At 39.5% G+C, this 12937-nt stretch overlaps 1 protein-coding gene across 1 annotated transcript in view; it reads right to left on the bottom strand.

Annotated features, from left to right (window-relative positions):
• Nucleotides 1-684: 684 nt before the first annotated feature.
• LOC310901058 (uncharacterized protein) overlaps nucleotides 685-12937 on the bottom strand; it is a 62142-nt gene continuing 49889 nt past the window's right edge. Inside the window, exon 4 of the mRNA XM_083840033.1 lies at nucleotides 685-12937. This exon is cut by the window's right edge and continues 38109 nt beyond it. The gene's annotated coding sequence lies outside the window, so the exon portion shown is untranslated.

The following is a 12937-nucleotide window of genomic DNA, read 5'->3' as shown; positions in this document are numbered from 1 at the left end:
ACGAGGGGCGGGGTCCCCGCAGAGCTACCGGCCAGCAGGGCCACGGCACCCGGACCCCGGAGGCGGCTCCTAGCCTCCTGTGAAGGAAGCCCAGAGGCGCACAGCACCAGGGAATCCGCAGCAGCCGCGGGCAGCTCCCGATTCCTCTGGGCGCCGCGCTGCTCCACCTCACCCCCAGCTGCGCGGCAGCGGGGCCGGAGCTGCCCGGCCTGCATGGAGACCTCCCCCCCCACCCCGGGGCTCCGGCCAGCCCCGGGGAAGAGCCTCAGCCTGCTTCCGAGGAACAGAGAAGCCCCCACCACAGACACAGTATCAAAATTTAAAAGCAAAACACTCCACTTTTACTCTAGGAGTTAAAAGAGGGGTAACCTTGTTCCCACTCCCTTTCTCCCCCCTCCCCCCCCCCAAAAAAAAAAAAAAAGGAGTAGCGTTTTAAAAGGCTTTCAGCCTTACCACCTTCCAGCAGCAATTCCAGGTTGCACAGCTGCTTTCTCTCCCCCGTGGCTCCTCTGACATCACATTTGATTCCATCTCTTCTGGATCCAGAAGTTCCTCCTGGAGCTTCAGGTGGAGCAACAAGACCTCCAACAACCTTCTACCTCACAACCAAGCTTCTTTTTGGACCAAACAAGCTGGAGCCCTTTCTCAGGAAGTGCTCCATGCAGCTGGGCAGGTTCCCTCAGCACAGGGCCAGGTGTGCCCAGGTGTACTCACCACGCCACCCACCCCTGCCTACAGGTAGGCCACCATTTACCTGCACGTGAGGGCAAAGGTGGCTCTGCCTGCTGCAGGTGTGGAAATTGGGGCCTTCGGCACTCCACAAAACATAAATTGGTCCCGTAGAGACAGCAGGATTTATCTGAAAAGATCTGCAGTCACTAATGTGATAATATCACTTGTTACTGCCAAGATCTGGCACAGCATTGTCGGTGCTTTCCTCCTGGAGTTTCTTCAGGTCACAATTTCCATTGCAAACACTGACTTCCAGAAGTCCACTACCCTTGAATAAGAATGCCATAAAAGCACAAAATAAAACTCTGAGAAAAGCAACTAAAGAACTAGAACAGAGGCCCAGCTTCACACCTATTATCACTGGATTTATGAAGCAATTCCACCTTTCACCACCAGATAATGTGTCCCTTTAAAAAATGGCATCTTCCAAGCACAAAGCAAGCAAGGGAGGTGCGCAACATCCAAGGGCCAGGCATGACAGAATGGTCACTGCTCTGCAGTGGCAACAGGACTGTCTGCACCCCAGAAATGAAATCCTCATTTAATGATAGGAAGAGCCGTATGTCCTTCCAACAGCCAGGCACAACTCCATGACCTTAACAAGGTGGTTCATTTGCTAACACCTAAACATAGGTGATGGCCATACAGGGCCACATCACCCTCAGCTGGGAATCATCTTAACATTTTTTTCTGTCACAGTCTGTATACTCTCCAATATTTTGGTGATTGCTAAAGATCAGTAAAAAATGATTACTTTTAACTCTCTGAAAAGGAAAAAAAAAAAAAAACGTATAAGGGAATTTGAAACAACAGTAAACCTAAGACCTATTTTACAGCACAGAAGATCTCATAAGAAGGGGAGAAAGCCTTTCAATTGTGAAAAGTAATAACAGAAAAAGATGCCACTGCAGGACTACTGCTGAAAGATATTTAAGAAAGAATCAGAAAAGATAAGTAGCCAGCTTTTGGGCAGCATTTCACTCCCAGGGTTCCATCCTTGTGGATCAATGTAGTACTTACTGTCAGCACAGATTACGAGTTACCGCTGTTGCAGTTACAATGGCTATCAAATGCATTTTCTTTGGTCTTTTCTTCTAAATTAAAATTGGTGTGCAAAGACTGTGGTCTGAGTTGAAAACGGACATAAGCAGCACAGTGCTATGCATTTCCAACACATTAATTATGAACATGGGCAGAGAGCTTCATCATGTCCAGGAGGCCAGTGCTGGCCTAAGGGGAAGTCCCACCCTACCCAGTTGGCATTTCCATCCCTTCTTTGGTTCTAGCATCAGAATCTGTTGAGTTTCACCATGAAACAATACCAATGATAGAAGCAGCATATGGAGGAAGAGTGGGAACTAGGCCCTTTTAGCAGTAAAAGGCAGCTGTGAAACTGCCTTTTCTCATGCCTGGAAAATAGGAAGGAACATTTTTTGAGGCAGCCGACACCTTGTATTAGACTACCTAACGTGGCTGGGGAAAAAAACTAGCAGTGTCATACCCTCAAGTCCTCCTTCAAGATACCTATCTGCTGAGGAACAGATTTGTCAGAGATAGCCTGTGTAACACTGAGAAAGGCACTTAAACATCAACCAACCAAAAACTTGGATAATTCTTTTTGCCAGAAAGAAAGTGGAAATGACCACACAGCTTAATACTTGGATGATTTGTTTGTAAGACTCCCAGTGCAGTTTGTACTGCAATTAGTATTAAGTTACTTTGTATATAGTGAAAGTATGTCAACTGGAAACTATAGAAAACTTGCAACAGAATATTCTTGACTTCCTAATATAATCTCCTGAGACTCCAATTTTGTCTCCAATTTGGACTGGCAAGTGAATAGAGCCTGTCTTTTCTTCTTGTGCTAAGCAGGTGAAACAAGCTTGTGCTAATGAGTGCAGTGTTGCCACCTCCCTCGTATTTCCAAGAGGGCCATCCAAGTAAGACAAACAGGAAAATATGTAATTTGTAAAATGTACAAAAGCTTTGATTTGGTTAAAGTGTCATGATGTTCAAGCCATAAGCAGTTTTTCATATGAACGATGCCCGAAACCTGGTAAATCCTAACCTTGACTCAGTTAGGCAAAAGCTACTGTCTCAAAGGAAAAGGTTCTTTCAGTCTCTTAAGTGCATGAACTTGTTCTTCCAGCTACTCAATTTCACTTCTTATCTTTTGCCTGTCCTCAAGGTTATTCAGTTCCTCTTTATTATACCATAATTCTCTTGCACAGTAACAATGTTTCCCAGCTGTATACCAACAGCAGGTTTCATTACCAAACTCTTCAATATTGCACAAAGGTTAAGAAAATATCACATACATTTGACCCTAAGAAAATTCCTTGAAGATCTCTAGTGGCAAACTCCCTCTAGCCTGATAATTCCACTTAAAACACATCTTTTCCCATAGTACTATACCAACCTCAACTTACATCCTTAAATCCCAAAGCTTCATTATAATACCCAGTCTGTTATTTATCTTAAATTTTTAAGAACAGAATAATGCATTATAATGCTACAGTGAGAGATAGTTGCAGAAAGATTTCTCCAAATGCCGCACGTCTATCCTAATGTTTGTGTGTAAGCAGGAAAAAAATATGTTCTAAGGCAATAATAATTTACCAGCAGCAAAAGGGAGAACATTTGGGTTGTATCAGAATCAGACAAAAAAATATAAACTGATCTGAAAGACAGTGGTTGGAGTAAAAGCAACACACAGAACCTGATTCCAGCAACAGCAAAGAGATAGCAAAATACTATTTTAATTCTTTTAACAGGAAATAAATTCAAAAAAAAAATCAGTAAATAGATATCTCTATGTAAGACTCTTATTAAAATACACAAGCAGATATGGATTAGTCATCTGCATTAATCAAAACCAATGTCTCAGTACTACCCCAAATTAAACAAAAGGCCTCTTTAGACTCATGTTGCACACCAGCTAGTTAGCATGACCTCCCACAAGTCTGGAAAGCTGAAGGAAGGGATACTCACCTGCCAGACCATGCAAGGGAGGGAACATTTTTGGTCCAGTCACCAACTCGTTCTTAGAGATGGCAAGCAGAGGATTTCTCACAACTGACGTGGCTTATCGGAGCCCCAAAAGCACAAAATGAGTAAGGTATCACTTACTGCATTACACAATTATTGAAAATACAAGGTATACCAAATTTATTTAACTGGTACTATAAGTATGCAGGGAAGACCAAGTTCTTGATGCTATTAGATGAGGATCATCGTTCACTCCTTCAAAGTCCCCAGTTACCATGCAGAACCTATTTCCTTTCTCCAGTCAAGAATTCTTATCACGTCCACCTTGGTATCAAGCCTTATTTGTGGCTTCTTGTGCCATATCACCTGTCTTTTTTGTTTCTTTGTTTGTTTTTCCTGCTTTGTTCTATTCCTGGCACATTTTTAAACTGCTTTACACAAATTAAAAGAAGTTTAGATTATTAAAACACAGTTGATTTGTATTCACAGGGTCAGGTCTTCTTTCTAGTATATTTTCAAAAGGTATCTGGCAAATTTATTTGGGGCATCTCATCCTGAAAGGATTGTTTATGCTGGACAAAATAGTAAGTAACACAAGGCGCACATTTGTATCTGAAAGGTTTTCAGGAAGCTTTATTTCATTTACCATTCTGTATAGTATATATATTTTTACATATATGCAGATAAGTTTAAAAAAAATACAAATCACCATTCCAAAATGAAGAAAATTAGTCAAATGTTATGAAGCAGAAAGAATACAGTATTACTGAACTAAGATTTTTTAAATACATGTTTATATGTTACTCAAAAGTAATTTACGAGGCTATGAAAACTGTAGCCGATTATTAACGAGGAAATACCAGGATTAAGACTGTGCATATTATAATATACATCTTTATTACATGTACATACACTATTTCTTCTGTGATCCATTCCTTATTCAGAGTTAAGACAGATTGCTCTCTTACTGAGATGCTATCCAGTATTTGATTTTGATCTTATTTGTTCATTGGACAAAAGCCAGTACTATACTCAGCACACACTATTCCAGTACTGCTTTAAGGGAGAAGTATTGGACTTCAGTGGATATAAATCTTCCTCCTTCTCCTCTTACATACAAATGATTTTTGTAGCAGAGATAGGCCACATCTGTACCATGCAGTCAATCATAACAGGAGTTAACTCCACCATTCCAGTAACTTGACCACAGACACAGCCCACATCAAAGGATAAACTACCAAAGACAGGCTAGAAAAGCACCGCAACCCTGCTGAAACACTGGATGCCCAGTACAGCTAATCAGAGCTGACACGCTCTCCTGCTGGCTCTGCCAACAGAGCCGAGATTCCTTCATGGTGCTGCAGTGATAAGGAGAGGGTTGATGGCTGCTTGGTTTCAAGCCTGGTTATTACAGGGCGGATGAGATCTACAGAAAATTTTATGCATTTAAACTCTTTGATGACACACCAATTTTGATACCACTGACACCTACAAAGCAAAACATTTTAGACAAAAGCATTATTTAAGGAGAAATAAAAATTACATCGAAATCAATATGCTTTAATTAAAGAAGTGGTTTAATTCAAATGGCATTTACTAGAAGGGGTAAGATTTTTCAAGAGAGCTGTAGAAGTAGAGAGACTTTTCTTGGTTTAATACACCAAAAGAGTTGGATAGACACTGGACAGTGGATATGATCCTGTCTGAATGAAGTCCCAGATACCCTTGATCAGCAATCACTCTTGATATAATGACGTATAGTATAAATTCAGATATTTTTAATTTTTTTTTTTTTTACTGGTAAATCTAAAATGTTCTCTTATTAATGTACTTCTTTCAAACATTCCTTCCTTGCTTACTAATAAACAGACACACATATCTGATAGCCAACAGTAAATTATGATCTTTTTGGACATGTGACAGAAGACTCAGATTAGCTTTCTCTTTTTCCATTCAATGTCAAATTGTAGGGGCCACACGCCAGAATTTTAACTCAATCAGGCATTGAAACTATGAAAGTCATGTCTTTATTAGCAATGCCTGTATTTCACAAGTGAACATACCCAGTTACTAAAAATGTTTGAGTTCATTAAAAAAAAAGTAGTGTAGGGAATGCCATGTTCATGTTTAATATATTTGTAAGGTCCTAAATAATGGTTAGTATTTTTGCATGTGTTATTCATTTAGTATCATAACTATTTTCAGACAATATATTATAAATTAAAATAGGAACTGCAAAAGAAAGGCTGTACTCAGTAGATCTCTGCATATGCTGAGAGAACTCAAGGTCAGCCTGTAGCACCCAGATCATTTACTAATTCACACAGTGTTTTACAGGCTTCTTATATTAGCTTTTTAGCTTGTTGGTATTCTGCAGTGCTGGAGAGCTTATTGGATTTTTCTCACTCGTCTGCCATGCCCTAAGGGTTTCTAGATCATTAATGATCAATAATCAGTTTAGATAAGAATGATAATTCATACAATTCAAAAACATACACGCTTCCTCAATGGGTCTATGGTATTAGTCACAAATGAATTCGCTGTTTAACCCTCCCCTGGGTAATAAATGCCATATTTGAAGAGCACATTTAAAAACCCCAGAGATGCTAGCTTTCACAATTCCATAATAATCACAACACGTATTTGGTTTATTTGTCCGAATACTTTACAAATATGCCTCCTTTATATTTATTGACTTTACTAAGATCCTGAGCTCTATTTAGACCTTTTGACTTCATTGCTTATTTAGCTACCAAAGCAGCCTCTGCAATTACAAAGGTAAATATATTCTCTCAAGACGCTGCTCAGTGTTGTGTAAGCTTGCAAATAAGTCCAAAACGGGCAATATCTAAGAACAGAAGAGTTCTTATCATCCATACATTTGAAGTCAGCTTCAGTCTCTGCTTTACGTTCACTGCTCCTTTTGCTCTTCATCCATGGCTCATTTATGCATGCAATAACAATAGGCACAGATGTAGAATTAGACTAAATGGGAAAGGAAAAGGCACGGAGTAAGCAAGTAACAGCCTAGGAGGTCAGGCATGGAATTGACAATTCCATGTAGGAGGAACAGACATGAAAATGCCCATCTAAGGAACTGATTTCCTTCATATATTACACATCCTTCTTGCTCCTGCATATGCTACAGACGTTTCATATACTTATGGACTCTGTCTCCACCCATCCATCCTTCCATCCATCCACCCACCTTGCCACCTCCTATGTATGGGAGACCGTCTCCAAAATTGCTCTGCCATCTGGTCTATGAGCCATCCTGTCCTTCCTCACCAACCAGGCTTGCACACTCTACATCATTTCAGACAGTTGGCCATTTGCTCCCTTATCTGACCTGATTCCAGACAGAAATATCATAATTTACTTCCCTAATGACTCCCCAAACCACAATTTTTCTCTTGTTATAGCCTAGAGAAAGCAAGACAGACAAAAGTCACTGTGGGTGAGACTGCAGAGCAGGTGCAAATACCTGGTATAGAAACTGCAGTCACTTGAACTACTTCAGATAACTGAAAGAGTAACTGGGAAACCCAGCATTTTCTTATTTCTCATATGTTTCTCCAGTTCTAGGGGAGATCTTTTCACTAACAGCTTATCTGTGTGCTCAGTAATTTCAACCCGTATTTTCAAGCTTACCATCTTTTGAGGGATGGAAGCCAGGTTCATGGTTTACCATTCCCAGCATCCTTGCTAGAGACATTTTTGTAGGCAGGACTGACTTTGGCAATCTTCCTACTTTTGTTATATTTAAATAACCTAATTACAAATTCAAATATTCTTTACAAGGTGCTCTTCAAATTCTTTCTTAACCTTCTTAATTTCCTGGTTACATTTGATCTGGTATGGGTTATGGATTTCCTGTTCTCTTCTGGAGGACAAACTTTCCTTTATAAACGCCATTACTTTCTACATGACAATTACTTTGATTTTATATTGAGCCATAAGGTTTTTATTAGACCACCTTTTTTTTTCTTTTCTATTTTTTATTTTTTCCAAATTTCACTGCAGAGTTTGTCTTGACTTCTAATACAGTACTTTTGAGAATTATCTAGGCTGCCTCTAGGCTTCTTGCCTTTTAGCTCCTCCTGTAATGCTTTTTCCTTTTGACCTGTTGCCTCGTTAATATGCAGTTCCCTTCCTTTAAATTGAACACTTGTATTCTGGATTTATTTTGTTTAGACTCTCCTGCTGCAGTGTTAAACCTAACTGTCTTGTAATTGATATTACAGATCAGCTCTCCCACATACTTCTTGAGCTGGCCCTGTGCACTAATCAGGACCAGAGCCAGAACGGTATCTTTTCTTTCTGAAATTGAAAACTAGTTGTTCTGGGAATCTGTTATTTACTACCTCCTTACTTCTATGTACTGTCATAGATAAAGCATTAATTCTGTGTAACTGCAACATCCCACTATTACTACCTGTCCTGAATTTGCAGGTGTCTTACTTAACATCACTGATCACTATCCTGTATATACATCCTGACTGGGGGCGGGTGCAGTAACACAATGCTAACACTACCTGTTTATTATTAGTGTGATACTTCCACCCACAGGATTTTCATATTGTCTTCTCTTTTCCAACAATAACTTTATTCTGTTACATTTCATTTCAGTCTCCATAAACAATGTCATGCTGCCAGCTGCACATCTCATTCAGCAGACTTGTGTGAAGTTGATAGACTGAGAACATCACATCCACCATTTACCTCTTTCTGCAAGGTCCGTCAGCTGACCGGCTGTCAGGTTTGTCATATGAAACCAAGCATTCCAGCTCTCCCCTCTCATTTCTCAAGCTTCTAGCACTGGCAGAGTGCACTAAGTTTTGCCCTTGCTCTGTTGCCAAGTATATTGGACACACTGTCAAACGACATCAAAAGGAGTCTGATTTGTTTTCCCCACTTATTGCTGTAAAGCTGTTTTCTTCCCAGCGTTTTCAGCAATGTACTGACCATTAGCCATGGTTGTTTTGGGAGTCACAGCCATCTGACCTTGGTGCTCCTCTACTTTTGTCAGTGTCATTCCCATTTTTAGCACTTTTCAAGTTTTCAAGGCCAGCAGCTTGGCCTCGTTTGAATCAAGATTTCAAACCTTCCTTCCCGTTCCTCTTCTCCTGAAACATTCCCCAGTTCCTAATGTGTGTATATCTCTTATCCTAATACCTAAACCAAACAACTTATAACTGGATGTTACATTAATTTTCATTCATGAGCAACAACTGATCATCTTAAACTCCCAGACTATTACAGACTAGACTGCCACCACAGCCCAGAATCTCTAAAAATTTCAAATATTGTAAAAGATTACTAACAGGCAGCTGACACATTATTAGCAGGCAACTCAAGTATCCTATTTATCTACAGACAGTAACAATATCAACAGTGCAATGCAAGTTCTTCCCATACAACTATCATTTATTTCCATCATACTCAGGAGAAAGTCCAATAGGGAAAAGGGATTGTAATTAGACCCATGAAAGCTCACTCATGCCAAGTTGTTCCAGATGATCCTGAAAGGGAGAAAAGTATGTGGGGAAGCATACAGAAGCTGGAGAATAACGGGGTGTTAAACAAACAGCTCCTGTTTACAAAGTTCAGATAAAAACCAGACAAAAACCACATTCACTGGTTCTTTACCCTCAGCTTATGGAAGACAAACCTAATCCAGCACATGTGTAGAAGGTGCAGGTAATATAAAAGTGAGCATCCCAGAAAGTTCCTTGAGAGAAGAGCAAATATATTTTATCTGCTACACAGCTGTGTTCTCATTTGGACCCTAGCTTTCTGAAATTGCAGGCACTTACAGCAGACTACAGCATGACTATTAAAGATACAGCATCTATACAAAGGCATACCACAAACAGTAACAACTTGTAGGCAACAGCAGTTCAACTTTAAAACAGAAAATCCTATCTCTGCATCTCTTAAGAAAAAACACTGTTCTTATTACTAGAATAGGCAAGTTATTTTGCCCTTCTTCAGTTTGCCCCTTTAGTTTGACTTGAGTTATTCATCAGACCACATACATGGCACATGTGATTTACAATGTGAAAGGCATATGGTAAGAAACCTTAACAGAAAGTACACAGTTTGAAAATGTCCCATCAACTCCCAGAGCTGCTCAGTCACAGCAGCACGTTAAGTGTCAGAGGCTAGATAAACAAAAGAAATGAGAAAATTCATGCTCCAGATTTGCTCAATTTGTGGTTTGGAATATCTGCTGCAACATAAAAATGATTTCCATAGCAGTCAGATCAGATCAGTGAAAAGAGACAACAGAATCCAGAGCTGCCTAACAAGTTCTGAAAGACAGTGCAAGTTAATTGTCTCATTGTCCTCATGTCAGAGGAATGTCATAAAGCCTGCATCACACCTGGACTAGGCAATGCCATCAGCTAAAAAGATGACTGGGGAAAGGGTAAACAAAACACTGATTGTACAGTCTGGTGTGACAAGCAGATTACTCCTTGTAAGAATGCGCTACAGATTCCACGACAATAAGAACTACAATATTTATGACTTTGAAAGCAAGTCTTTGTCTTAGTGCCATGGTTTGCTCTTATGGGCCAAGGATCATTACAAAAAGTTTTGCAAAAAGTGCCTCAATTGTTTAAGGGTTTAGGTCATTAGGATTGATTCATGTATGACATGAAATTTGAAAATGTATTTGGAAAGTGACATTTTCCAGGCCAATAACTGCCAGCACCACTGGCTGTTTTAAGCAATGGTGAATCTGAAGCCTATAGCACAGGAACGCTAATCAATTTTCAAGTGCTCATTGTGCAACAAGAAAATACAGCTACTGATCCATAGATTACAATAATCATAATCCTTGCCCTTCCCCTCAAGCACCACACACTTAATGAAAATATGTAATTTGGTGTGTGTTGCCTCTCACTTGTATGGCCAGCATGTGTTTTGACTTCAGCATCTTACCTGTATACCCTAAAGGAAGGATTTTCTTCGATACATGCATATTGATTTCAAATAATGCAACTACTGTCTTGAGGAGTTTCCTGAGTTTGAAGTTTCAGAAAAGTTTTCAGTCCTTCTGTAATATTCATTTTATCCACAATAAGCATCTCTGACTCTCTCAAAATTAAATCTTTAGCCGTCTCATATACCCCTCAAAGTTTGCATGCTGTTTGTCCTGAAACTTTCTGTGACTAAGAAGCATTGATAATTCAATATACGGGGCATTTTCACATATTTTTTCCTCACACCTTTCTTTGTCCAGCAGAATACCAAGTTTCTCATGCCACACTGAATTCTCCAGCAGCAAGATCCCAACAACTCATCTCTGTAAACTCTAGTATTCATGTGGCTGGGAAGTGAGCCACATGAAAGTGAAGCACCCCATTTTTCTCAGATTGCAGCTTACTCTGCAGAGCTGCTGTATTTACAGATAAGCTAATGCCAGCACAAAGAAAGCAACAGTATGAATTGGTGAAGGCCAAATTCTCTCCTTTCAGCAGGAGCCCAGAAATAAGCTACATTAAGGTGATAGGTAACCACTACCTAAATGTTTCAGAATAAATAACATTGCCCAATAACAAGACCTCACTTTCTGAGTTTCAGCCTGCAGAAATGGTATCTTCAGCCATGACAAGAAATTGAAATATTTTAATAGCAGATTAGATAGCAAAAGATGCAGCCCATATAGGTCTTCACACACTATGTACCAAATATAATGACTCTCTAATTAGGTTTTCTGACAATTTCACTGGTGATGCAGTTACAAAGGCACACCAGAACCAGGCAGACTTTTTAAAATCAGCAGAATAGGGTTTCTTGTTTGATCTTCAGTGAAAAGGAATGATTATATAATTCACTGTGAGTTGTGAAAAGAGCCAGTTTAGGACAGACAGTTACAGAGCAGCCAAGTGCGGAGGCACAACAAAAGAGGATTTAAAAACAACACTTTCTAAAGATGTATTTTGATGTATGAAATGAGACACAGATGTATGAAATCAGAATTCAGAATACCTTAGAATATTACCACAGAGTACAAATTGTTCATATCTGGCATTGAAAGTTAAACAATTTTTTTTATGCTCCTGGCTTTCAAAAGTGCAGAGAATCTTACTGCCATCCCTGACAGACTTTCTCTAAATAAGGACTGGAAGACTGATTCGGATATGGAAGTCAAGCGAGACTTGTGAATAAGTCTAGGGGTATGAAACACAACTTTATTACACCCAGACCTGAATTTTCCGTTTTGAGGTATTTTTCTTCTCTTCAATCTTTGCATCATTCATGAGTGTATATACAAAACACATTTTGAACCAACTTTTTTTCCTCCAGATTCTACTTTCATATTACACAACAGACTCAATCCCAATGTTTTCAATGGCTGCCTAGATAACAAAACTGCAGACACTAAGCTTATTGTTCCAAGAAGTCTTATGTGTTTCATAACCAACAATACTGGCACAACCCAGTCTACCACAAGATCAAGAGAGATTCCTGCTTGCTCTCTGCAACATCCTAACTGCGCTAATGAAAATGGCACTTGATGATGCAGATTTGTCTAGCAGAACACTGAAGGCGATGGCACAGGCAAATATTAGAGAAGTGAATTATGTCAAATGCAAGAAAAGGACCACTAAGTCTCCCTCTGCAATCACAGGAAAACAAATAAGCACTTTACACTCAATAGTTCCCTTTCAAAGTGCTATTGCAGAAGTTATACAAAAGTTCTCACTATTATTTTTTTTAATCTTATGTAAGCACAAAAGGATTCATCCTGACATTATTTATGTGTGAAACCCTGCTGTCTGAGTACATTTCTCTACATTTTGTTTTTGCATTCTCTTTCCAAGATGCTCAGCCAGGTCTCCCATCAGTTACACCCATGCAGAAAAAAAGAGAAAAAAAAACTTTCATAAAGCCTGTGCAAATTCATCATTCTACGTGGCTATATGTAATAGTAAACTGATTTTGCTAGTAGATCAGAAAACAAAATTTAACACCACTGAAGTTCTCTGTATTGTGTAGGGAAAAGACTACTAGCTTTAGAACAGAAAGCAGAGTACAAATGATTATTTCTACTTGGCTGTGCAAAATTACTTGTGTGAACAGAAGGAGTTTGGCTTTGTTTGTTAGTTTTAGTTAACACGAAGGGGCCTTTCCTTTTCTGTACCTGTTAGAAAGCAAGCTCCAACAAGAACTTTGCTTTCCCAGAGTCACCCCTTTGCTCTGCTTC

This window comes from Anser anser (assembly GCF_964211835.1).
Source record: "Anser anser genome assembly, chromosome: 5".
In the NCBI taxonomy this organism is placed as follows: domain Eukaryota; kingdom Metazoa; phylum Chordata; class Aves; order Anseriformes; family Anatidae; genus Anser; species Anser anser.
The sequence above is the reverse complement of the archived record's forward strand: the minus strand, read 5'-3'. Positions and strand labels throughout refer to the sequence as shown.